At 40.2% G+C, this 26076-nt stretch overlaps 2 non-coding genes across 2 annotated transcripts; one reads left to right on the top strand and one right to left on the bottom strand.

Annotated features, from left to right (window-relative positions):
* The first annotated feature begins 8239 nt into the window (after nt 1–8239).
* Trnas-aga lies at nt 8240–8321 on the top strand. Its single transcript has one exon. It is a non-coding gene; the product is annotated as a tRNA-Ser (tRNA).
* A 12945-nt stretch (nt 8322–21266) lies between these two features.
* On the bottom strand, nt 21267–21347 carry Trnas-aga. Its single transcript has one exon. It is a non-coding gene; the product is annotated as a tRNA-Leu (tRNA).
* Between the last annotated feature and the right edge of the window lie 4729 nt (nt 21348–26076).

The raw sequence follows: 26076 nt of genomic DNA, 5'->3' as shown, positions 1-26076 counted from the left end.
TAAGAACTTTAAAGAGAGCTGTCAAGGCAAAGTTATTAACCATTATCAACAGCACTAACCACTCCTAGTACTACGAACTGTCTATTGTTCGTCTAATGCCAAGCTAGTTAAATTGATATTTATTTATTGTTGAATGGGAAAACAAAATTAATGCATTAGCAGTGAAAATGAATTTTATATTAATATGTATTTTATGTTATTATTAATTTTATTTAGTGCAGAGCCAAGAATTAATTAAACTAATCTAATAATATATCAAGTAAGTTCAACACAAAGCTTCAATTAAAAATAATATTAGTGTAATTAAATATTATTATAACTTATGTTAGATGTTGACACGATACAATAAATAAAAACGATTTCATATTTTACAAATTTATTCAAGCATTTTTACCAACTGTAAGTTAAGAGTTGAAACTTCATCAAATAATGTGTATCATGCATATTTCATTATTGTGCAGTTCCAGTCAAATAATAAATTGTAAAGTAATAAAAAAATAACGAACAGTTGAGCCGACATCTATGTTTAATAAATTAGTGTGTAATGAATGAATTTTAGAACTGGAAGAGCTGAGATTAAAATCAATAATTTGATTTTTAGGTGCTTACCGAAGTGAGCTCTTGTCATTGAGCTCCACGCAGTTGAACCTGCACTTGAAGGCATCATTTAAGACATGACCCAGCCCCAGCTCAGCCCAGCTGAGGCCAGCCCAGACCAGCCCACTCATTGGCCGTTTAACTTGGCGCCGTCTTAGCCCCCGTGGCAATGGCCACAGCTGCAGCTAATTGCCAAAGCAAACACTGAGCCCGAGAGACTGTCATTAAATGGCCGTACAACGTTTATGATTGAACAATCAAACACGCCCACAACAGACGCCCACGGCCCAGAGGCAGCGGCAGAGGCTGGGGCAGCAAAATGGCCCCGCAGGCCGTTAGACGCACTCAGCACTAATTACAGCCACAGCTAGAGAGCTGCAGTTACTATAAGATACTCAGATACTAAGTTACTCAGATACAGATACAGATACAGATACAGATACAGATACAGATACAGATACAGATACAGATACAGATACAGATACAGATACAGATACAGATACAGATACAGAGATAGAAACAGTTATAGCTAGGTTGAAGGAGTTGCGAGTTGCAAGCGTTGCAAGTTAGTTGTCTATTCATTAAGTTAAACACAGGTTGCAAGTGCGTCACTGCTTCCCCAGAAGCTGCAGCAACGGACAAGTGCAACTGCAACTGCAACTGCAACTGAAGCTTCCGCTTGTGGTTGTTGTTGCTATTTTAATTGCAGGCCCTGGCATCACACGCACTTCATCAACACACACACACACACACACACATACAGCTTAGCAAACTATGAATAGTGTATGTTTGTGTATTCAAATCAAACTGACTGACTGACTGACTTGCCACAAGATTTCCGCTTGCATTGAGCTATTACTGTTGTGTCTGTCTGTCCGCCTGTCTGTCCGCCTGTCTGTCTGTCTGTTTGCAATTATAAACTGGTTTAGTTCTATTTAAATTTAACTGCGCTTGTAGCTTCTCTTCAGACAGATAATCTTGCTAAGTATTTGCAGAATTTTAGATTCGCTTGCCAACATTTTCTATTCAAATTATGAATTAACTCCACATAGTTAAAGCATTTGAAAATATATAATGTTTTATTTACTATAAATATTTTTTTATTTATTCATTATTTCCAATGCACTTTGACTCTTTTTTATGGCAGAAGAAAGCAGGGCAGTGCCCCTAATGTATATGTATTCTTGATCAGCAAGACAAGCTGAGTCCATATAGACATGTCCGTCTGTTCGTCTGTCTGTCTGTCTGTCTGTCTGGATGTATGAGCAACTGATTCTCAGCAACTAGTATAAGAGCTGGAGCAACTACATTTTGTATATAGATGCTGCTCTACCCGAAATCCAAACGTTTTTATTTTATTTTCTTTTATTTCTTCCCGCTTTTCGGCAAATCGAAAAAAAAAACGGATTAAGCCCACAATATTAATCAATTAAAAAATATTAAAAAATCACAAATACGCTTTGGCATGTTTTCCATTAATGCCAAAAATTTCAGAACGATCGGATAAGGAGTTATTTACTTCTCAATTTTCAATATAGACAGCGGGCTGCGCTTGCTGACGCGCCATGCAAACTTCGCTGCCAACGCAGGCGTCAGCGTCGCTGCTGACGCTGCAGCGAGAGCGAGCTCTGTGTTAGTTTATTTTTATTTAATAATTACTTTACTTAATCTAATTGAATAGGCTAAAATATTTAGTTTAAAAAATTATTTATGCTAGTTAAATTATTAATTATTTTAATTGCTTTTTTTTTGTCTCTGTATAATTATTTTGATACAGTATTAATTTTGCTATTTAAAAGAAAAAATTAGTTCTTAATCAATTTTAATCTTTAGCTTGAATTTTTTTGTTATTTTTTCTGTGTTATGCTAATTAAGTTAAAGTAGGAAAATAGACAACTAACTATTTTTATGTTTAGTCTGAATTAAATTTTATAAATCTATAGATTATATTAATTGTAAGAGTATTCCTGCGTTCTGGTCTGGTATGTTCGAAGATTTCTTGCAGAGATTGTTGCCTGCCCTTTAAGAATTTGCATTGAATTTTGTTTGCTTAAAGTGGGAAGCGCGTTCGAATAAATATTTAATGGCTATAATATACTAATTATATTCAAAATGTCTCTGCCTCTACCACCATTACAAAAATATATATGTTGCTATGGCTATTGTTGTTGTTGTTGTTGTTGTTGTTGAACCCGTCCATCCCCCACTCCCCCCAATGTGAGTGCGTTGTCTAATTTAACTTTTTCTATTACATTGCACATTGGCCCCAGTGCATTTGTCACACCAACAGCAGCAGCAGCAGCAGCAGGACCAACCCTACGTATCCTTGAAAGACACTGACAATTTATTCTTCTTTTTTTTATAAATTTGTGTGTGTGTGTGCGTTTATTTTTTTCTGTAGCGCAATGTCATTGTGTGACATTTTCGCGTGGGCGCTGAGCATGGCTGAGGGGCGTGGCAGTGCCAAGGGGCATGTCCAAGCAAATGGAGGGGAATGCATTTTAAGTTTACTCTACTTAACTTAATGCCAGAGACCCCCTCCCCCACCATACCCAAGAGCAAGAGAATCAAAATAAAATGCAATGAAATAATAGAAGCGAATAAAACTTTTAACCCCATTTCGCCAAAACAAACCTAAACATGGTGCGAAGGGGTTCGCCGAATTGGGTCAAAATCTCAAGCAAGGTTGCGAGTGAGAGAGATTGAAAGGGAGATAGAGACAGCTGGAGTACATAATTGGGGCAACCTACGTTGGCGCTATTATCTAACATAAATGTATTGTTATCGATACTATCGACATGCTAAATACATAATTATGCTCAGAATACAGGGAAGAAGCCACGATATCAGGTTGTTTTGCTGGAAGAGGAGAGAATGAACTATGAGTAATAAGGCCATTGTTATCGATACTATCGATATACATATACTATGAGTTTGCATAACAGGCAATTTAAACTAGAGAATTATCTCGCTTCATAATACAGATTTAAGCCAAATGAATGAAATCAAAGTTGAAAACCCAAATGGTTTCTTCTCCTTTTTTGATGGCGAAAGGCGAAAGGCAAAAGTTGTTTGATGCACAAAAAGCTCAAAGGATCAAGTCGAAAGTGGCAAAATAAACAACATGCTAATTGGGCAAATGTTTAGTCGTTTAGACGAGCTTAGCCATAATACGCCAGCAAATGCAGGCAAAACTTCTCTGCTCACTCACAGACACAGACACAGACAGAGCATATGCATGTGAGTGAGTGTGTGTGTGTGTGTGTGCATGTAAAAATAGTTTTGCAACTTTCTATGGGAGTGCAATGGACATGGGTTTTCGATGGGTCCAGCTTCTGGTGCAGCAGCGTTGGTGCCGCTTACGAAAATACCGGGAACCTGCTGAGCGGGATTCACAAATTGCGGGGCAGCCCCTGGGGGCGTTAACTTGGTAGCTTCTGCCATGTCATTTGCACCACTGACAAGTTATTAATTAAAAACTAAGTTGAAGACGATAAGACGCTGGCGCAGCAATAAATTGTATCTGCGAAAATCAAATGGGCACAGGACCGGCCCGATCGAGACTTATTCTATATTGACAGCAGTTTAAATTGTGGCGCGATGCCTTGAGCATTTTATTTCGTAAGATTTGCACCCGCATGTGGCATAAACTAATCGAAACATTGTCAGGGAGTGAGGAGGGGGAGAGTGAGGGAGACGAAGAGCTGCCCCTACGCTTGCGGAGTTCCATTTGACTGCATGTCCGGCGCAGAGCTCAAGCAGCGAGGACCAGGACCAGGACCAGGACCAGCACCAGCACCAGCACCAGGACACTTTCGGTAAAACAAACGAAACTTAATTAACAAAAGGCACAGCGACAGGTACACAGAAGCTTCTCTGTATGTGTGTGTGTGTCTGTGTGTGTGTGGAGGGAGCATTGTCGTTCGCTCTGTTTTCGGTTATTGGCACCTCAGCCCATCGATTCACTCTCTCTAGCTATTTCGCTCTCGCTCCCTTGGGGTCAGTCGTTTGGGGCTACTATCAATGCGTATCTATTGGCTCTCAGTCCTCTCACCTAGGCATCGCTTACACATGACGACGACGGCCCAAACTCCAATCAAACAGCAGCGCCCGCTGCTGCCTGCTGCCTGCCACATGCAAATGTTTAACTTTGTGTAAAGAGCCCCGCCTCCCCACCCGCCCCACACAACCCTTTTGGGTTTCAGCCTTTGCCTTTGCCGTTGCCGTTGCCTCCGCCTCTGCTGCCCTTTGCCGCTTATCTGTCTGCTGCTGGCCCCAACAATAATCGATGGCTGGAATTTATTGCATTTTGTGTTTATTTAGACGATTGCCAATGTCCGTGTGTACGCGTCTCACAAAACGAAAAGTACAGTTGTGCCCAAGCAGCTCTCTAACAATTCAGTTATAAATTGCCCACAAAACGATTGAAGCTCTTCACAGTTTGATAAACGAACTGCACTAGTCCTGCTCAAATGTATTGTGACCAATAATCGCTCCAAGGTTTATTTCCCAAGTGTGACAAATTTTCGAATTTAAGTGCAACTAAAATAAATATTTTTATATTTCATTCATTAACTTTAAAATATCAATATAAACATTTTATAAATATATAATACTTAAGCATACTTCTCTTTAAGGTGAACAAGTATTGGAGTTAAATTACTTGCTCAATTATATGATTTAATATTTACATATAAAAGAGTGTCCTATATTTTTCAACCTATTATTTTTTAATGCTGTCCATTTGGGAAATTTCGGATATTCTAACTTTAATACCAGATAATGCAAGTAGAAATATTTCCAATATTTATTTTCGGATTTATTTAACACAGGCCTAACAAAATAGAAGCGAATGCTTATTCATGTTTGAATAATAAATTGGTTTTCCAAATAAAAGGCTCACTTTAATATAACCATATACATTCTTATATATTATACATATTGTAATGTTAGTATTCAATAAGCAAAGCTAATCTCTCATTTCAGTCTAGTGTTAGATAATTGCAGCTGCTTATGAAGGTGCACAACTGAGAGTGACACGTTACGCATACGCCGCGTGTAACAGATAGAGAGAGAGAGAGAGAGACCTCAAGCTGCGATGCACTTTGCCTGGTCGGGAGGATAGAAAGCCAAGTGCAAGTTCGAATTTAAGAAGAAGTACCGTTAACAGGCTTAATGCTGCATTTATTCATTTGAAGAGAGGGGTGGGGGGTGGGGGGTTGACTGATTACTAAGAATGTCGAGCAGGCGCATTGAACACCCCAATGCACATAATCCCTTTCGCACACACACACAAACACATCAAGGCATGGGTGTAGCGAAGGGGAGGGGAGGGGGCGCACTTGAAGCTGCTTCATCAATATAGTTGCGTTCCAGAGTTTTACTATTTTTCAGGCGCTCTCTATGCACACTAGACTAACAAAAAAAGGCGCTCTCACCCACACACACACACACATAGAGCTAAGCTGAGCGCCACCCACCCAACATCAATAATCCCCAAAAAATTTTTAGCAGCTATAACCCAAAAGAAAAAGAAAAATAGAGTAAAAATAAAGGAAGTTGAACGTCGGCGCCAGCAGCGGCTTTTTACGCGCTGGACACACACAAAACTGCCCAAGCGACGTCGACGACGCCACAAAAACTGCACTAGCAGCACCAGCACCAGCAGCAGCAGCAGCAGCGGTGGTGGCAACGGGGGAGACACCCAAGACACCCACATGTGTGTCCAGTGGCGACGGCGACGGCGACGACGGCGAACCAATCCTAACTAGCGCCTCTTTTGCGTGGGTGTCGCATGGCGTAGGCGTGGCCAGGCAAGGGCAGTGAGTCCAAAAGGGATGGAACGAGGTGTGGTGGGTGGGAGGGGGGTGGTGGTGCGTAGGGTTACAAGGCGCCGCCTAAAAACCCAACTTCGTTGTCATAGTCGCCGCCACGTGAGCCGGCCTCAACTGAACTATGCAACACACACACACACACACACACACACACACATATACACACATACACGTATAGAGACGCGTGTGCTCTCATGCCGGCTGCGTTGGTCAGTCAAGAACGCTTCGAAAATTTGCACTCGAAACTCACTCGAAGCTCACGAATAACTGCACCAATGCCAAAAACTGAACTTCACATTCGAATGTGCGCGCGCTCTCTCGCTCTCTCGCTCTGTCTGTCTCTCGCTCTGGCGCTCTCTTGCGCACTCTCACTCACAAATGCTGCCGCCGGAGCTGCTGCTGCTGCTGCCGACGTCGACTGCGACGCTTGAGTGAAACTTTGAGGCTTGCAGTTTGCAATGCGCTCTTTGGGCAAAATGCTTACTCTTAAGCTCTTGCAATCAGCTGCATGTTGCGCTCTCGCTCTCTTTCGCTCACATACTCACACTCTCACACTCTTGCTGCAACATTGATAAAATGTTGCCAGCGCCACTAAAAGCCTTTGCTTGTCTCATTCATAATGTTGATGCATGTGCATTTGTTTCTCAAGTGCCTCAGACTACAAGTTAGACATATAGTCGGGTGGTGTGTGTGTGAGTGGGTGGTGGGTGGTTAGGGGGTTGTCTATTAGCAGTCGTTATGCATGCACGTAACTGCACTCGGAATCAATTTGCTGCGCTCATCGATAATGCACCAGTGCCGGCACAACTAACAAAACAAAATGGCGCACATCAGTCTGACGACAACAACAGAAACAACAACAAGAGCGAGGCAAGTTGCAACTGCAACAACTGACAAGAGACAAGCATTTAAATGAGGCTTAATTCGTTTTTAATAGAGCCAACAAATTGTATTTGCTTTCAAGTGGTTTTTTGTCTATCGACGCTATCGACTGCCAAACAATCTTGCAACTTGCTGCTTGCTACTTGCAACACCACAGCTCCTGCCACACAGCTCGCCTTGACCGTTCGTTCGTTCGTTTGTTCGCTCGTTGGTTCGTTTGTTGCATGTGCATGTTTTACTTGTCGAATTATTTTTTGAAGCCTGACTTTTTGTTTGCCAGCGCACAACGGCAACAACCAAAATTCTCGCTACCCAAATAAATAGTCAATTAATTTGACTTAATAGACATGAGCGACAACAACAACAACAGCAGCCAGGAAAATAAATAGACAAATATGGCAAAGGCAACACAGAACATGAGCGTGCGGCATGTCAATGGCAGCAGCAGCAACAACAACAACAACAAATTATAATAAAATAAAATATAATAGGCAACGAGCAATGAATAAGGAGCACACATTTGAAAAAGTTTCTATAGAAAATGCATAAGCAGCTTAGGGATTGCAGCAGCTGTAACTAAAATACAAAGGACAGCAACTAGCCAACGGTGTAGACAGCTATGAGCAAAGGGGGCACATTATGACGAAAGTAAGAGTAAGTAAAAATTATGAGATTGAAAGCAAAAAACTTTGAAGATATAACTGCATAAATGTGAACTCAGCCCCTACAAATTATTTGCTGTCGACGCCCATGCTACTATCATATTTAATCAGCCAGCCACAATAAGTGCAATTCTTGAATTACTCAAGTGTTAACTATTGTCATATCATTCTAACGCATCTCCCACAAGGGTTATTCTTAGTCTGAAACAGTGCTCTTATCTTAAATAATTAAATGGGCTAGACGATAGTTCAGCTGCTCACCAAGCAGTCGTGGCCGAGCGGTTAAGGCGTCTGACTAGAAATCAGATTCCCTCTGGGAGCGTAGGTTCGAATCCTACCGACTGCGAATTAGTGCAGAAATTATAGTTTTAATAACAATTAAATTTACTAATATCTCTTTTATATCAAACTATCTGTAGAATATTAATATTATATTATTTGCAATTGTCTCTTTCTAAAATTTCTATAGACTTAAGCCCACTAGAACAGGAAATGAAGTTTATTACTTAAATTTCTAAACATATGGCTCTACTTATCATCTAAAAAAAAGCGTACGCTTCCGGTTAAGGGACACAAGAAATATTTTCCGACTTCACAACCATTTTAAAAAGGGAGCAGCACGAATTCCCTAATTCCCTAATGGATCGCACCCTGTAAGATTTATTTGCTGCTACGTGGTCACTTGACCTTTTGAATTCTTATCTATCTACCAATATTCGAAATAAGAACATAAGGCTAACTTGCAACAGCTATGGATAGGAAGGAATATTGCTTTAAAATAACTTACAAATAAATGATGGCAAGGGGAATAGTTCGTCAAAACTTTCAAGCGAGAACATTACTAAAAAAAAAATCAATTGTGAAAAAACAATGCAACAAAATCCTTATTATAGCCTTATCAAGTGAAGGCGATACGTGGCAAAATCTTGCCTAAGCCCATGAATGGATTTCACCAGAGTTGCCACCTGTTTGTTATATCTGGGCTGTGGGTAAATAAAATCTAATCGAAAAGAAAATGTTTATCAGTTGCTTCAGACTAGAAATGTTAGAAATTATGTCAATTTGTTAAACAACAATTAAATTGTTGTAAATGAGACCTCAACCCATTTTTAGGAGTGCTCATTAGGTAACTTTCATTAGCATAGTCTCCATGCATGCCAAAGACTGAGAAGGTAACAGCTGCTTACACTTGAGCAATAGTTCCGCTTTGAATTTTATGTGTGCAACTTGCAGTTGAAGACAAACATAAAAAATGGGCGCAGTCAGCTTCTGTATACACTTTGACTACACACTCACAAGCACAAACATACAAGACAAATAGCCCCTAAGTTGATTACCCGAAATAATCGGCATCGCTTGAGAAATTCAAAAATCGTTTTTGTTATTTTTGAGCGTAAATAGTTTTTATCTATTGTGGTGGAGGGGGGGAGGAAATAAAAAATATAATAAAAGCTATTTTAATTAGGTAGAGGAGCACGTACATCCAAAATTTAGTTGCTCAAGCTCTTATAGTTGTTGAGAATCAGTTGTATATACATACAGATAGACGAACATGGCTATATCGGCTAGTATTGTCTTGATCAAGAATATAAATACTTTATGTGGACTGCCAGTCGTTCTTCTCCCTGTCACATACATTTACACAACTTCGCGATATCCTTTTCCATTTTTTATAAAAGTCCCAAAGTGTATAAAATGGCAAACATGACAGCGAGTACCAACTGCAGTTTTCCTTACTGTTGCTCTTTCTCTCTCTGTCTCTGTCTCTGCCTCTATCTCTGTCTCTGTCAGCTGTCTTGTTTGTGGTTACTGTGACCTTTGGCCTAATCAATATTGGCACACAGCTAATTTTTGAAATTGCAATAAACTAATTAAATTATAGCGTCAACTGTAATGAACAACGGCACGTAATGCACTTTCCTTGTATGTGCTTAAACATTAACCGAGGCAGCGGCAGTTACGCAGTCACAGTCACAGTCACAGTGACAGATAGAGTCACAGTTGTTGCATAAAACACAACGAAATGTGCTTGACCAAGTGTCCTGCTCAGTTCTCTTTGCATACCTGAGCAAACAAACAGAACGGAACGCAAGGAAACGAAACGAGAAATTCTCATGCTGCAAGCAACTTAATGCCACAATAAATATTGCAGCCTTGCGTCGTCGTAATTCGTTTGCTGCTGCCAAAGGCGCTGCATCAATAAGGTCCTTGTGCACGCAGCCTGCCATTGTTGGCCTTCCCTGGCCCTTCTCCCAACCCCACCCCACCCCACCCTACCCCATCCCGCTCTCTCATGCATGATGTGTCCTACGCCATTTTACGGAAATGCGTTAAGCTTGCACCCAGCACGTGCTGCTGCTAAGCCAAAGCTGCCACACAGCGGCACGCAATGGCTACAGCGTCCCCCCCCCTCCCTCTTCCCTTCCCACTCCCACTCGTTCCTTCAGCAGCAGCAGGAGCAACACCATCCATAGTCAACGCTAAGAAGGACAAAAATTAATGGAATTTCTGCCTGTTTTTTATGCTCTATTGCCATGAAATGCGCAGAGCTCAAGCGTATGCACTTTCATCAGAGGCTTAAGGGAATTTGACTTCACGAGAGAAAAGAAAAAGTGTTTCATGTCAATCGTTTCACATATATATTATGGCAGCTAATGTCTTGTATAAATAGCAGCTAAATTCTTACGTTGCACCTCAAATGTTTAATAGAAATAATAATAAAAAGTGTTTCATTCCCACGTTCCATATAAAAATGTTTCATTTCCAATTAGTGTAAAAAGTTTATAATTGTTAATTAAAACCATTATAAAAATTGTTTCATTCCGACGATTCAAAAACGTTGAAACAAATGTTAAACAAATATATGTTTACTAATAAAAAGCGATTCATTCCCATATTCCAAAAATATATTTACATCTGTACAAAAATCTTTTCAAGGGCTGTTCTATTCTGTATGTTCCTAAGAAAGCTACAGTTCAATTCGAGCTGTTCCATTCCATCAGGCTTCTGCATTAGACTTCTACTTTCTGTTTCTCTGCCATTTCATTCCTCGCGTAAGGATATGCAGCAAGTCGTTGCAGCTGATGCTCCTAGCCATAGTTTCTTTGACTACTTGCGTTTTTCTTCTGCTTATTTTTTTATTTTCTCTGAACTTTCGGCTGGCAGGAGCCTGCTTTCAGTTTGTTTTTACGACGGCAAGCAGCAGCAGCAGCAGCGGCGTCGGCGTCGGCAGCAACAACAAGGACAACAGCAACATTCAAACATTTGCCAGCAATGACGATGATGGCACTGACGATGGCGTCCACGTTGCTGCTACGTGCTTTGGCAGCTGACTGCAGTTTGCTCGTTGCTATTTTACGTTTTTTCTTTTTCTTTTCCTTTTTTTTTGGCATGGCTAGAGTCTTGGCCTGGGCTGCCATCGTTTACGTCGGCAATTTTGCACTTGATTGCAATTTTTGGGGGGCTGCGCAATTTTTGCTCGCTCTTTCTCTTTTATTATAGCATAGCTAGAGGATTTCCTACACAAGCATCCGCTTCAGCAGCAGCAGCAGCAGCAGCAGCCATTAGCCTAGCACGGCATTGCGTATACGTACTGTGGGCCGTGCTCCGTAGTCCGTGCGCCTAATACTCTGTGTGTGTGTGTGTGTGTAGGGTGCATTATTTTCAATTAGGGCGCCACGGCAAACATAGTTAATCATCAAGTTGACGCGTCGCTGTCACTGCTTATAAATAATCGACTCGAACGGCCGCCATTTTGACTAAGGCAAACGCCAACGCCAACGACAGTGACAACATAAATTTTGGATGCAATCTAGAGAGCACAGTAAACAGCAACAGCAACAGCACAGGTCCAAAAACAAAAATAAAAAGGGACGAGGCGCAAAAACAAAGGCAAGTCTAAAGGCACATAAAAATAACAGAGCACAAAAAAAGTAAAGCGCAACGTAAGAAATAAAAATAATAATACAAAAAATAAAGCAGAAAAAAATGCAACGTTGCACACACACACACACAGACGTATGTGACATGAACAGCAGCCACGCCCAATGCCCAAACGCCCACGCCAGCTCACATCCTTGCCACGCTGCGTGTTGTCAGGCAAACTAAAAGTTTTGCCATGTCACGTCATTCGTCGTTGGCAGCGCCCAGTCCCCAGTCCCCAATCCCCGCTGCCCGCTCCCAGCCCGACGCTTGGACGAGCCTGCAGTCTGCGTCCTGGCCTGGCCTGGCCTCAGCTTGGGCTTGGGCTTGGGCCTGGGCTTGGCTTTCAATGCCCGCCCGCTACGGCCGGCCGTGGCACACACTCTATATATACACATGGATATATTTTTTATTTTTTCGGCACATTTACGCCCAAGCACAGACAGAGATAGTGGGAGAGAGCGAGAGCACACAGAGCAGAGACACATTTGTCACGTGATGGATTGCAATGGGAGTGACATTTTTATTTCACTGATGGACGACAGCGCACAAAATGAAGCTCGGGTATAAAGAGAGCAATGCAGCAAATACAATACGTAACAGAGCCCGACGAGGAGGAGTGAGTGGAGTGGAGTGAGCTGGAGCATGAGGCGGACAAGCGATTTAGCTGACCATAGAAGTTCAAGCTTAAGCTATAGTTAGTCAGAGTTTCCAAACAAAAGGGATATAGCTTCAATTTAATAATTTCATCTTACCTTCAACGATTTAAATTGCACAAATAGCATCAAGCAAAGCATAACAAAATTAAATATATTTTATTATGAGTTGAGTTTATTTATTAAATATATAAAATATTAGCAAACAAGAGCAACATAAAAGTCAAATGAAATTAAAATTTAACTGACTCAGTTACTAAGCGCATTAGAGAATAAACTTTATTTTAAGTAAGCCAATTAATTGAGAGACTGAAAAAATATATATAAAATAAAGAACTTATATATCCTTTTTATCTATGGCAACAATAATTATTTTATTATTTAAAGCACTCGTCAAAATTACAATTTTTACCATCAGTGCTAAGATTTTAGTTTTCGTATTCAATTATTTTTTATTTTCCAAATATTTGTTTAACTTTCTTTGAAATCAATTTGTCGCGTCAGTTAATTGTTCCACATCCGAATTGCATTTATCTACATATATAAAATTACATATGAGAAAAATAACTAATATAAATATAAGGTAATCAAACTGAATTGAAGTCAGACTCAATATTAGCCATTGCACTTATTCATGCTTTAACTGTATTTAATCCAGTAATTGAAGGTGAAGTAAAGTGGCTGCTTACAACGGTAATTCTTATAGGCCAAATATATCAAATATATCACAATTCACAATTTGAAACTTTAGCGTTTGGCTGACAACTCGAAGCGATTTATGTGATTTATTTAAATAAAAGTGTAGGATTGAATTTAAAATCTTTATAATATGCCAGATTAATACTCCACTTTAGAGCTAAACAGCTCTTTTAGCCAGTAAGCCTCGCTCTTTAAGGACTTTGCAATCATTGCTTTAAAATTCGTGGGCCAAACTTCCAGTCCGCAGATTTGGGGGCAACTGCGAGACGCTTGCACTGCAATTGTGCCACAAAATGATGAGCAGTGCGGCAAATGTAAATGCAAGCAATGTGTAGGGGGGGGGGAGGTGGGGGAGCAGGCATTGAAGCAGCATATATATTTTTAATCGTGCACAGGACTAGGAGGGGCAAACAATCGAAAGATACGTCCTTTTGTTCTTAGCGCTCAATTGAAGGGACAAACCGTTGCAGGCAAGTCAATGGCTTAACTGCAGGAAGAAGAAGAGCGCAAAGGCCTACAACGGATTCGAAAATAAGTCTGAGCCGCCTAATCAGCAATGAAGCAAGCCCAGCCAAAAAAGTATAAAAGCAAAGGATTTAATGGAGTCCAACGTTGCCTCCAATCCAAATTGCCATAGTAAGCAAATCTTTATAAAACAAGAGCACATTAAAGTTGAGACAGCGATAAAACAAAGACTTTAAGCTTTAAGCACACAACTCGTTCATAGATAAATTGTGAATAAAAATAATTACCCAAAGAAATTAAATTAAATTACAGGACTCGGCTAATGGAGTCTGCAACGCTTTCCACAACTTTTGGGTTACATTTTTTATAAAACAAAGTGTTTATTTTAATAGTCTACAAAGCTTAGAGAAAATTTAGTCATCGAACTTGCAGTTCTACATCAGTTGACAAATCGAAGAGTTCTCTTTATTTAAACATCAAATTAGTGGCGGGAATTTCTGAAATCATAAGCTCTTGCTAACAAAAAATGCTATAAAAATCGAAATTAGTCTGTCTAGAGACATCTCTGTATCAATTTTTTGTCACAGTAACTCGACCTGTGTTTAAATTTCAAACTACTTAGTACAAACTTTTTGCTGACTGGAGTTGCTTGCTCGGTGTTTTATTCTATTTTTTAAATAGTTGCAAGCGAAGAGATATGTGGTTGGCTGGGATAATTGAAAGTACTTGTGCTTGTGCTGTTGAAAGCGAAAGTGTTGCACAACAGCAACAGCAACAAGAGCAACAAAGTGGCAGCAACAGGAACCGCAGTTGGCGATGCCAGCAGACAACTGAAATATATTTTATTATGGCGCGCACACAGACAGCAACAACCAGCCATATATACAGTATATACATTATGTATACATCTCTGTGTGTGTGTGTGTGTGTGTGTGCTATTATGTGGCACAAGCGTTGCTCGTTGCATAAAGCTACTACCTACATTTTATTTGATTTCATTATGTTAAAAAGTTGTTCAAGAGTGAATCACGGACTAGAGAACGAGAACTTCTGTACGTTTGCCGGCCAAAGCGGGCGGGGGTGAGAGTGAGAGGCTGAGTGGCTGATGGTGGGGGCTTGGGGGGTTGCTAGTTTGCTTGCTAGTTGCAGTTGCAACAAGAGGTGGCAAGGTTGTTTGCCAGCAGACAGCGCACAGACAGGAGCAGCAGCAGCAGCAGCAGCAGCAGCAGCAGCAAGCCAAGGACGTCCGACACTGAGAGCGCGCGCAAAGCGTGAGACTCTCGCTGCTGTGGTATATGGAGCATGAGACATGCGGCATGCAGAATGAGGCATGGGGCATGCTACATGGCATACACAGTCTACAGTTTAGTGTTGCTGCTGCTGCTGCTGCTGCTGCTGCCTCAGACTGTTTTGATTCTGAATCCGAGAGTCAGAGAGTCTCGTTGCCGGCGCCAGCGTCGCCGCCGCAGCGCAGTCGACAGCATTTTATTATCCTTATTTAAGTTTCAAACTTATTGCAAAGTGGAAAACTCCAAATGTCTGGCTGGCTGGCTGCCTGGCTGGTTGGTTGGTTGGTTGGTTGGCTGGCTGGTTGGCTGCTGCACTAAAAATATGGAAAACTTTGCAGACAGTCAGCAGCCACAGCAGCAGCAGCAGCAACAACTACTTGCAACAACATTGAGTGCAAGGCTTAAGTGTGCAGCTGCGGGGCAACAGCAAGCAAGGACGTTGCTCAAGTTGCGGCAAGCGCGAAAACAGCTGCGATACCAACAACAACAGCAGCAGCAGCAGCAACAGCAACTAAGCATTCAAATAAAAAAGAGTTATAAGTATAAATTCACTTGAAGCACTCAGCGCATACTTTATGCCACACACACATATGACCCGTGTGTGTGTGTGTGTGTGTGTCTTTTATATGGGGCAAATAGTTTCTGTGCCAGTTTTGCACTTTAACACAAAACTTTTTTCAACTTTAACGAAGGTCGCGGTCGCCTAGCGCCAACTTGCCGCAAATTCAATTATCAAGTCGATGTGCTTGCAACGACAACAACCACAGCAGCAACAACTACTACAACTTACACATTCTACACATAGTTTAAACTATGTACTTACACTAGCAGCCATAAGTCTTGCGACGAGCAAATGAACTTAAGTTAAATCAACCAAAGCACAAGCTAGAAAATCAATAAATTTTATTTATTTTATTAAGCATTCTATAATTTCATTGGCAACATAGACGCTTCCTTCCTCGTCTAGCAATACCAATAAGAATAATTTGAATAGTTATTTACACATTTAACATATTAATGAAAATCAAAATCAATCAAAACAGCCACGAGATTCTTTAGAAATCTTAAGTCGAGCTTAAAGTTGTATAGCCACATGTTGGACTAAGACTAACGAATTTTCACATATTATCTATTTTCATCAGATATTATTCCATTAATAACTTTTGTGTTTATGACCCGAGACAATGTTAACAGCATATAATAAAATGATTATGAGATTTGTATCAAAACTCAAGTTCATATATTAAAGCTATTGCAATGAGCTTAGCTAATTTAAGGGGAAAGCGCGAAATAAATTATAAAATAATGTTGCTCAAATCGAGGACAGACATACAGGCAGCCCTGGCTATATCAAATCAGCTCGACAAAAATATATACACTTTGTGGAATCTGCATTCTTATTTAACTAACTTATAAGACTCGCCGACCTTTGTGCTCTTTTGGTAGTGCCCCCAATCCATTAGCTTATCAAATTTAAAGAAAAACAAAAACTTAACTTTTAAATATTTTTTGTAATCACTAACTATTATCGTCGACTGTTCATAGTTGACATTGAATAAATAAATATATAAATAAAAATTTTAGAATATGTATATATAAATATATATATATATGTATTATATGTATAATTGATACATTTTTATTAGCACTAATCAGCATAGGAAATCTCGAGTTTGTTGTCAAAAAACTTTTGTACTTTAATTTGAGTTTTGCAGCGAAGAATTAGTTGAATTATTTTTGTTCATCAATCAAGGGCTGCTGCTAACTTGGGTCTCCTGTTCTGATAGCTCTTGCCATTCCAGGCTGCAGTCGAGATACATAAATGCTCGTCAGCTGCCAGCGCAAGTTGCCACAACTTGGGGCAGGCAATGCAAAATCGCCTGCTCATAACTTTGCGACAATTTAACAAGCCGCAAAAACGCTAAAGCCAAAGCTAAAGCCAAAGCCACACAGTCAAGTGTCAGTCGACGTCGTCGTCGTCGTCGCCGTCGTTGCAACAGTTGCAAGATTTTGTTTGCTGCGTAGTTGCGACTTGGACTCACACAAATACAAATGCGAAGACAGAGAGTCTCAGCTTGGACACACTAACGAAATTGGCAATTGTGACATTTGCGGCAGGTTAGCAACTGTTGCTGTTGTTCGTTTGCGTTGAGCAGCAGCAGCAGCAGCAGCAACCGCACAGCAATTGCCGCCAGAGCAACAGAGTGAAGTTGCATTGCGTGCGGATGCTGCTGCTGCTGCTTTTATTGTTGTTGTTGCTGTTGTTGTTGCTGTTGCTGTTGTAATTGGCGTGCGGTCTGTGAGGCGCAACAAACGCGTTAGCAATGCAATTTATGTGCGTTTAGACGCATATTTTGCCAATTAAATATTGCGATAAAGCATGCAGCCTATAACCGCATGCAACAAACACAGAGAGCAACTTGCAACTTGCCCCCCTGCCCCTTCCCTTGAAACTGATAAATGCCGCTGATAGCATCGCTGACGTTGGCAATTTGGCTGAAATTTATTTGTGGCAGCTAAGCCAAGAGAAAGAGACAAAGACAGAGAGAGAGAGTGAAGAGGGAAGGGGGTAGGGGGTAGGGGGGCTGCCACTTGTTGTTATACCCTTTTGCACTTAATTGTTATTTGCAACTGTTGTCCGTTGCCAGCAACATTCGCTGTTGCTGCTGCTGCTGTTGTTGTTGTTGTTGTTGTTGCGCAACGCACTTTATGCGTTTGGTTGCAAATTGACATCTTTCAATTAAACGACAAGCGCTCGCCGTGCCACGCACATCATTGCCATGCCACAGAACGTTGCATTGTGTGACTTTCGCAGATCGTCGCATTTGCTGTTGTTATTGTTGTTGTTGCTGTTGCTTTTTCATCTGACCAGCTGTCAAATGGCGCAATTGTAAATTTTTGTTTTTGTTGCTGACAGCAGCAAAGTTGGCTGAGTTTGAGCTGCCAGCAACATGTTGCACCGTTGTTGTTTGTTTGTTTGTTTCTCGGTGTGTGTTGCACAATGTGCACTCAAAAATATTTCACTCGCTGCTGCTGCTTGCTGCTGCTGCTGCGTCTATGACACAAATGTGCAATATTCAAATCTTTGGCAGCCACAAAGACGTTGACACTGTGTGGTATGTATAGACGATTTGGGGGCAGGCAGGCAGCCAGACGTGGGCAACGTTGAAATGTTGCGCATTTTGAAGTTTGATGTTTGATGCTTGATATGCGAATTTGGGCAAAACGCTTCAACAGCAACACACACATAAATGGCAACAATTGCTGCTGCTGCTGCTGCTGTTGTTGCTGCTGCTCATGCAACTGCCAGCAACTTTCCAAATATGCATAAATACTATTGTTGCTGCTTTCGTAATGCGTTACTATTTACATTAATTATAAGTTCATTGATTCATGCACCAGCGATTAATATGCTCGCAATTTTACTTTTAAGCCAACTTCAATTCAGATTAAGTCTCTGGTCAGGTGCTAGCTAGCAAAGTGTCCTTCGCCGGCTGTTTAACATCCCATAAGCTGCTTAAAATAGCAGAGCTAATTATTCTCTGTATAGCGATATGGGAAGTCCTTGTACTTCTTATTTTTAATAATTAGTATTGAAACAAAGTCTTTTCACAGCAATTGTTGATTTTGTTGGTGATTTCATCACCAGAGAATTCACCAACTCTAAGTAGTGCAAAATTATAGCGACATCATTTTGGATTTCAGGTTGTCTGTTCTAGAATATGAAACAATTCAGATGCTAGTACATTTGCTAATGAATGTGAATTGATTACTGCCTATGACATCCTCATACAAATTTCAACAATTTCTTGATTTTGAAGGGAAATAAAATTAATCGAGAGTTTTGTTTGTTTTGTTTTCATAGGGCATTCAACACTTTTTACAGCAGCAAGTGTCAAATACAAAATTGAATGTGAAATATTGCTCAGTTATTAATATTTGCAGAACATCAATATAACTCGAGTAGCTTGCACTTGTTCTTAAAAATCCAAGGGCATAAAATCATTTCCATCGAATTGTGAAATATATCACAGCTGCATAGCTGCTGTCCCAAAATTCCAGCAATGCCAGACGCCCAGAATCATATTTGGCCGCAACAAGTGCTTTTAGTTAGAAATAGGGCAAAAACGAACTAAAGTTGTTAATACAACTGTAAACTGTACACTTAAAAGAACCGCTAACAGCTGAGTACAAATTATAATCCACTCAACATTATTACAATTGTTAGATTTGAGCTGGAAAAATAAGCTAAAAGCAATTGGACCGACAGATAAAACTATGCCAAATAACATAAAGGCAAATATATTTTACATACCTGCGCAAATATTTGACATTTTAACAATTTGTTAATTTGTTAATTCAAAAAAGGCAACAGCACGACTTAAAGTCATTTAAATATTAGAGGGTGATTATCGACAACTCAGGCGTGCATTCAGTCAAAACTAAAGTAAATATAAAAAAAAAATAATGTTACGTTTTGAGAACATGAAAAATTTTACTTTATGCCAAAAAGTCTGCCCAATGTGCAACAGACTCTCCCATTACTCCACCTACAATTATATCCCAATACAATTGACTTATAGATTTTTATCAACGATCCACCAAGCTAAATGAACTGGACGAATGAACAGGGTTGCAACAAAGAACAAAAAATGGTATTTGATAATAATTTGGATTATTTGTGAGAAAACTTAAGAAACAATAAGATGCAAGCTATGCAATTATTAATCGACACCACTGAATGCGTTTCGGTATTTAATGCAAAATGAATGTGACTCAGTCCAATTAGATTACAACTTAAATTTAATGGAATATATTCCCAATGAACTCTGGCAAGTGTATAGTGAGTGCTGAAAATATACACACAGCAGCTAGCACAGTGGACTGGAGTATCATGTTAAAAGCCAGAAAAGTCTGAAGACTGAGACTGAGCTGAGTTCATTGTCGCGTAAAAAGTTGCGCCTCAAATTAACTTTTTTCCAGCTACTTGAAAATGCATAAAACATAAAAAAAAACGACTAAGAGACAACAGACAACAAATTATGCTGCTGTTGTTGTTGTTGTTGTTGTTCGCGTATCATTTGGTTAATAAGAATGTTTCGTAATTAGAATGTAATCGCCCCCCTCCCCAGCCGCCACCCCACTCGTCGGTCTAAGAGCAACTGCCGCCCAATTAAATGCATGAAAACGAAACGAAATGGAAAATGAGTAAAATTGAGACGCGGCCAAGTTGCGATTTGCGTATAATCCCAGTTTGGAATTTATGCAAAAAGTTCAAAGCCAGCACATGTGTGTGTGTGTGTGTGTGTGTGTAAGACCAAAGGCGGCTTCTTAACATATGAACGTGTATTAACATAATTGCCGGGCAGTGTAATTAAAAGCTGAGTCGAGAGGGCCTCATGTCTAAATCGTATGCAGCTCTCTATATATCCATCTATACCACTCTCTCTCTCTGTCTCTGTCTCTTTTTTTAGTTGTTTTTTTTTTAGTTTTTGTAACTACAAGTAATTTTAATGCTTTTGTTGTTATGTTAAACATTTTTTAATGCGCGCGCTCGCTTTCAGCGCTATTATTTTAAATAAAAATTAAATTAAAAATGCATTTAGCTGCAGCTTGAAGCCAACAGACAACAACAACAAACAGCAAATGAATGAATTGAGCCATCAAGAGCAAAGTGGTAAGCGTTGCGACGTCACGCAGCCGTTTGTTTGGCCAAGGGAAATGGCCAAAAAAAAAATTAATAAGAAACATACATATTTAAGCTAAAATACATACAATCCATACCATAGCATATATATATAGCAGCAGTACATACGATATATAAAAAACATGCCAAGAACGTGTTGAAAGCCATGTGTGGCATGAACAGGCGACTGGCAACTTGCAGCAACTGGCAACTGGCGACGTCGTCAACAAAGCAACGGGGAGTGGACCTGTGGAGCCAAAACGGCGGCAAGTGGACACTCGGCAAAAGACGCTTCTCTCCAACTCCCCCTCCCCCTCCCTCTCCACCACCCCTTCACATACCATTCACACACATTTCCATTGGCGTGTCAGTTTCACGTGCAGTGGCAAAAGGTAATTCATCTTGTATTTTTTATTCTTTTCCTTTCTTTACCCATTTTGTATGCTTATTTATTTGGCTGACGACGACGACGACGACGCTTTCAACTCAATTGCTTAGGCTGCCTCGACTAATAAACACACTTAATTACTTTTTGGCTGCCATACAAAAAAAAAAAACAAAATGAAAACCCATCACGCAGCCGGTAGGATTCGAACCTACGCTCCCAGAGGGATCTGATTCTAGATCAGACGCCTTAACCGCTCGGCCACGACTGCTTGCTGGCGATCAGCGGCGTTCAACAATTTATTAACTTAATCATAGCTGCTTAAGCTAAAAATAGCTCTCGATATGCATTGAAAGTTGCCAAATAGGCAAATATGTGTTTTGTTGCTAGCCCAGATAATGGACTTGAGCAACTTTGAAGAGCTTTCGATAATTAAATATTCAGTTGAGATTTAGTCAAGATAGTTCGGCTGAATGTGTGCAATATAATAAATAATATATATATATATATATGTACTAAAAGTAAAATGAATTTTATTATATATCTATATTTTATTTATAGCAACATAGCATTGATTAAACAATTCAATTTACATAAATTAGAAAATGCAAAAATATAAACCAGATTTTGTTTCAACTTTTCAACCTTAAGTTTCTTCAGCAATACCAAGTTGACATTGTGTTGTATTCTATTTCTTATTATTTTATACTTTAAGCTGTCTGAATTGATCTAAATTTGTTCTAAGAGTATTATACAATTAAAATTTTGCTTTTGCTTAACAACTCAAGTTCGGTTATATTTTTATGAATTGCTAGTCAACTGATTTAAATTTCTTGAAATGGGCACGCAGTTCAATAAAAATAATCTCTCTCTTTTTCTCTCTGCTGCTGCTGCTGTTGATCAGACCAGTGATTGCTGATTATCAGCAATGCCGAAGCTAAGGCACAGTTGCAACTTGCAACCGCAGCAGCAGCAGCAGCAGCTCAGTCTGGGGCACAATGCAGCGCGGGCCTTGCAACGCGCTTGATTTTAATGTGCACCTTTTGTTTTGTTGCTGTGGCAATTGCAAATGTAATTGTGTGAGAATGAGCGAAAGAGAGTGCGCACAAAGGGCGCACAAGTGAGGGGCGGGCAGGCGGGGCAGGGTACTCGTAAGCTCTCGAGTCGACTCGAGTCAAGTCGAGTCGAGTTGCCTGCCGAAATGTCAAATGCCAGGCCATATTTCTTAAACGCCAAATACTTTTTGACATAATAGTCCAATTACCTTATCGCGCCATCTGAGATGCGGTCGCCGGTTGCAGCAGCAGCAGCAACGACGACGTACGTTGTAAGTTGCTGTTGTTGCTGTACAATGTTGCTGCCGCCACCATTGATGCTGGGCAATGGCAAAAGGCGACGCTGCGCGATTATTTATGGCGATCAACATGGGCCCAGTAGCTGAAATTCCATTTAAATTGCGTACAACAACAGCAACAATTGTTTTTATGCAGCAGCGTTGGCGGCGGTCCCTCTGATGCAGCAGCAGCAACAGCAACAGCAGCAACAGCAGCAACAGCAGCAACAACAGCAACAACAACTAGCTTATGGGCTAAAGCAAGCCAAGTTGGCTAGTTTACGGCTAGAACTGTTTCAAAAATTGTTAGCAACTATTGCTGAGGGGGGTAACAACAAGGCTCCCCTTTTGGCGTGCGCCCCTGGCTTTTACATAGTTTTCAGCTATTTTTTATTTATTTACATTTCTGCATTTGAGAAAACGAAAACAAATAAACTTATTGCAATATAGAATAGAATAAATGATCGGCTATCCCTTTTGTTAGTTCTGCTGCCTACGCCCTTGGCTTTTAAACATATTTTTAGCTAGTTTATTTGTATTTGTTTTTTTTTCTTCCTTTTTTTTAGCTTTGCTAGCTCAGCACTGACAGCAACAATTGGCGGATAAAAACACCTTCAAAAGCCCATGCTCAACATCTGTTAAAGGCAGGACAATCGATTTGGTGTAAAGTGTTGCTCACACACACACACACACATACACGTACACTCTGGGCAGTTGTAAATGAGTCTCGAGAGTCGCAAGCTGCCCGCGCCCGTAATATGTCTTGTTGCTTGTTTGACAGTTGTTGTTGTTGCTGCTGCAGAACAATCGCAGCTTTATTTTTAAAACGCAACTACGCGCTGCCCGCTGCCCGCTGCTCGCTGCTCGCAGCGATATTGATCTTATTTCAATATGCCAAGCGATACCGTTTTCGATGCTACTTACTTTGGCTTTTAATTTGCTGCTGCTGCTGATGCTGCTGCTGCTGCCAGTTGCAATTGCAGTTGCAATTTCCTAGTGGCAGTCACTTGTTGTTGCCAGTTGTGGTTGTTGTAGTCGCACCTAGGACTTGGACTTGCGTCGGCATTTTGCCATTGATCTTTGCCTTTTAGCTTTGGCTTTGCTTTATTTTCCAGTTGTCAACGTGGGCGAGTTGCAGCGAGCGATCGAGCGATCGAGCGAGCGAGAGAGCGAGAGCGAGAACTTGAGAGGGGCGTTAACTTAGTTTGATTTAGTAAGCAGTAATTACAGTTGAGTTGCAGCCAAGCCCAGTCAGCTACTGCTACTGCCTAACGATGGGGCATGCAACATTCTGTGGCAACCTTATAGACAGGCTCTAAAAAGCGATGCTTAAGCAGCCAAGTGCATAAGCTGTCTGCTCTGTTTTAAGCTCATAAAACTAACAACAACAAATTGAAATTGCATGCGCCGCTCCGATTAATTTATATATAGTATATATGACTATATGCATATAGTCTGAAGGGCTGCCGGCCTCATTGTCTTGGTCTGCTCATTAAGAAAATGTTGCAACAACAACAAAAGAAATTGCCGACAAATGCTGCGCTGCTTGTAAAAGTTTGTAGGCATAATGTCAAATCAGTTTATGCAAATGGCAGCAGCAGCAGCAACAAGTGGTTGCAACTCTTGAGCTGCTAATTTGTCATAGATACGGCGCAAAAAAAACATATGACGTCATCCCTAGCCAGTAGACAAAGCATAAACTTTTGCCATGCCAAACTGTTTGCTTTATTTCAATGTTGCTGCTGCTGTTGCTGTTGCTGCTGCTCTTCTTGTTGTTGTTGTTCTTTTGTAGCAGTTTCGCGCGAATTATCAAACGCTGCACTTTTTGGCGGCTGTTCTCAGCAATCTTTTGTGTAATTGGAAGCTGAAGCTTGGCGGGCAAAACGTTTTGAACCCGCTGCTTAGCCTTTGGCGTGGGAATAGCGCACACCAAGCCACTGCACAGTGGTATGAAAACAGTCAACAGTTCCACAAATATATGTGAGAACATTAATTAATATCATTGAATGGAACATCAAAAATCATTCAGAAATCAGAAGGAATATATTGAAATTATCAAAATTATAGAGCAAATTAGAATCATAGAACATTGATAAGATTTACTTAAATTAATATTAAAAACTTTATTAAATCAAAAGCGAAAAGAAATCTAAATCGACATTACATTACATTTACACACACTTTCCGCCCACTGTGCGACAGTGTGTTAAGCATGTTGAATGAAATGAAATAAATTTTTAGCCGAATTGCCACTTTGCTCTGCCAACGCTGCAAATGAGCAACAAGCAGCCACAGCAGCAGCAGCAGCAGCAGCAACACCAACAGCAGCGGCAGCGGCAGCGGCAGCAGCAGCAGCAGCTGCACATTTGCATCAAGACAGCGTCGGAGTCGGAGTCGGAGTCGAACGGTTTCGAACGTTTGCAACTTGCCCAGCTGCGTTTTGTGCATGCAACACGAGCTGCAAACACTCAATAATTTGCCTGTCCTGGATCTTGTTGCTGCCGTCGCTGTTGTTGTTGCTGCTGTTGCTGCTGCTGTTGTTGTTGTGACTTGCGTTCGCATTTCATTCGAGCTTATCTCAAGCTCGGCTCGTTTTCATGTCTTTATTTATAATTTTATTGATAAAATTGACATTAATCGTGCGTTTAAGACGATTCTTATCGCATTGCGTGCAAATTGCTTACAATTTTACAAGAGCCGCATTCACTTTGCATTTGAAATAACTGCCAAGACATACGATAAGCAACATTGCATAAGAAGTTCTTCATCAGAATTGAATTGATATATAAACAAGCCTCGTTCATTGAAGATATGGACTGGTCAGCGCCTCTATTTGAGGCACTGTAACCGCTTGAAGCGGGAGAAGGGAGAATATAATCAAAAATATAAGATCAATTGTTAGCCTATACTATAATACATATACATATATCTATATATAATCAGTTCTTACTTATTAACGTTTCTATTGAGCATTTAAAATGTTCAGAGACTCAAACTGCTGCTGGCACAATGGGCAATTAGACTACATTTTTGTCATTTACTCAAAATGAGATGACTCTGAGATTTAGACTCTAGCATTTCTAGCTTTAAATAATGTCGGTATGTGCCTATTCGATTTTGAGTCTGCAATCCCAAAGGAATGGCTAGAATAAAAAATAAAAAAGAATTAAATTTCTTTTTAAATTTACAGAGTTGGTGGCAATAAAGCATTACATTCTATCTTTGGAGCTTGTTAAATATTCATTGCTTCATTTTCTGGCTTGCTTCTTCTTTGAGCACTGGATATTGCCGAGAGTTTATGAATGGGTTGGGTTAAAATAGGTTAATAGCACTTACTATAAAAGCAAAGTTTCCCATATTCCTGCATTTTCATGTATCATGTCTCTGATAGTTCATATACATAAATTTACATATACCAACAATTTCAGCGCATTATCTCTAATTCGTTAAAGCTTGGATCATCTAAATAAGCATAAACTATACAAGGATCACACATTTTTCGGCAAAACTTAAATGCAGAATTTAGGCCTAACAGTAAGTTAAAAAATATTAAGTTCTTGTAACACTCTTAAGTTTTCATAATTTTTGAAAAACAAGCGAGGCAAATGCTGCTTTGACCAAGCGGTACACACAACTAGGAGAGTATAAATGTAGGTAAACTAATCTC

Source organism: Drosophila busckii, chromosome X, assembly GCF_011750605.1.
Source record: "Drosophila busckii strain San Diego stock center, stock number 13000-0081.31 chromosome X, ASM1175060v1, whole genome shotgun sequence".
Taxonomy (NCBI): domain Eukaryota; kingdom Metazoa; phylum Arthropoda; class Insecta; order Diptera; family Drosophilidae; genus Drosophila; species Drosophila busckii.
Note: the sequence above shows the minus strand (reverse complement) of the source record. Positions and strands in the feature narration are given on the sequence as shown.